The sequence below is a fragment of the Mastomys coucha genome, unplaced genomic scaffold (assembly GCF_008632895.1).
Source record: "Mastomys coucha isolate ucsf_1 unplaced genomic scaffold, UCSF_Mcou_1 pScaffold22, whole genome shotgun sequence".
Lineage (NCBI taxonomy): Eukaryota > Metazoa > Chordata > Mammalia > Rodentia > Muridae > Mastomys > Mastomys coucha.
Genome location: NW_022196905.1, coordinates 22,867,582 through 22,869,641, shown reverse-complemented (window position 1 = coordinate 22,869,641; position 2,060 = coordinate 22,867,582). Strand labels below are relative to the sequence as shown.

At 46.2% G+C, this 2,060-nt stretch overlaps 1 pseudogene; it reads left to right on the top strand.

Moving 5' to 3' along the window:
• Positions 1-407: 407 nt before the first annotated feature.
• Positions 408-1,453, top strand: LOC116071088 (annotated as a pseudogene).
• The last annotated feature ends 607 nt before the right edge of the window (positions 1,454-2,060 follow it).

Sequence of the window (2,060 nt, the reverse complement as noted above, 5' to 3'; positions counted from 1 at the left end):
ACCTCCAAAACACAGAGCTGCCTGTATCTAGTATCTGTGGACGCGCCGCTAAGAACCAAACCCATCATCTGCTCTCCTGCATGCCAGCCTGCCTGTGTGCTCTCCTGTATGCCTGCATGCTTACTGCTTTGTATTTGTTTGAAGACAGCATCTCAATCTATACCCCAGCTATCCTGGGTCTGACTATATCCCAGAGTGGCCTCTAACTTACTATAATTCTTCTGCCTCAGCTTGTCAAGTGCTCGGATTAAAGGTGTGGAATCACTATAGCTAGTTTCTTCATTACCATTTAAAAGTTATCCCGTCCTTTGAGTAGACGTCAAGCAGAGAATTGGGCAAATTACAGCAACCCTCTGGATTTCAGGTTCTCCTGTAGGAATGTGCTCCAATAAGATCAGAGCCCACATATGGCCCAAGGTCCCTCCTTGCATTCAAAATTCCAAATGTCTTCAAAAGCACCTATAGAGACCAGTTTCCAAATGCATCAAGAGCCTGCAGGGAATTTGCCTTTCCAAATGTGTCAGAGTCTCCTAGTGATCCCAGGAAGTCCAGTGCGATCGAGTCTTTCAGTCCCTGAAAGGGAGCTCTGTCGGCAAGAGTCCCAAGGTCCATCAAGAAAATCAAGTATACAAATGCAACCAGGTCCTGTAATGGGCATACATTTACCAACTCTGAGAAGCCTCTTAGAGCGTCCAAGTCATCAGATACCTTCAAGATCCTCAGTGAGAGCTGGTTTCCACGGTTCTCTAGGATCCATGGTGCTGTCACCTAATTATGGTGGCCCAAAACCCAGCCTTATGGCTCCAAGGAAGCATAGGAAAACATGCATTGCATACACCAAGGAACCAAGGAACAAAAGTGCCTGCTGCAAGAACATTTTCTTGACTGCCCAAATCCAAAATGGGAGGATCGCATGGCTCTGGCATCATTGATTGGTGTGACAGCGAATGAGATCCAGACCTGGTTCAAGAACAATTGAGTTCAGTCCAAGTAGAAGAATCTCCAGAATGTTTCAGCAGCACTGCCAGAGACAAATGGAAGCTCTGAAGCTGTTTCTGAGTTAACCCATTTTCCTGATTCCTTAGCTGTAGTTGCCTCCTCCAATGGAGAGTTCATGTGTTCAGGCACATTTGTTCTGGATTCCATTCCAAAACTCAACTGCAGCCAGGAATCTTCTCTGAATTGTGATCTGGCCTGTGATGATGCCAGGTGTAGTCAGCAAGCAAACCTGCTTGATGGCTATGCCCCTGTTCCAGCTGGGGACTCTGGTCAATCAGCAGCAGTTCAAGTCCAGACGTGCCTAGCAGTAGCTGAAGCTCCAGTAGCAATGTTAGCTTCCACCCCAGGTCCAGAGGATGCTCAAGATTCAGGTCCATCTGCTGAGGAGCTCTGGCAATGGGTTCTTGAGGACTTTGATGAGTTGGAGGATTGGTACACTTGGAGCTACCCCTAAAACGCCTCTCATCCCCTTAACTTATCCAGGCCTTTATAGGAAGGAAGAGCTGTGTTAGTGTATTTGGAGAAATTAAGCAGGCCTATCTGTAGTAGTTTCATGTTCTGGTTTATGTAGTTGGATTGCTTAATAAACAATTGAAAATATTCCTTCCTGACTCCCACCCCCTGGTACCTGCCACATATTAGTGAGAAGCAAGCTGCAGGACACATCCTGGAGGAGGTGGTCATGGCAGAGGAAGATAAGGACAGTCACAGACCTGGATCTCCAACTTGAGAGGGTTTCATCTCCCACAAGGCCTGGATCAGAGTACTCAGGGCTCTTTTCCATGATTCCCAAACAATAAAAGGAACTCATTATGATTTCCAAACAATTTTAAAAAAAGAAAAAAGAATATTCCTTCCTTATTGTTTTTTTCTTTTTCTTGGTTTTTCAAGACAGAGTTTTTCTCTGTAGCCCTGGCTGTCCTGGAACTCACTGTGTAGACCAGGCTGGCCTCTAACTCAGAAATCTGCCTGCCTCTGCCTCCCAAGTGCTGGCGTTAAAGGCGTGCGCCACCTCTGCCCGGCTCCTTCCTTATTGTTGAATTATGTTGTTGTTTTCTTGT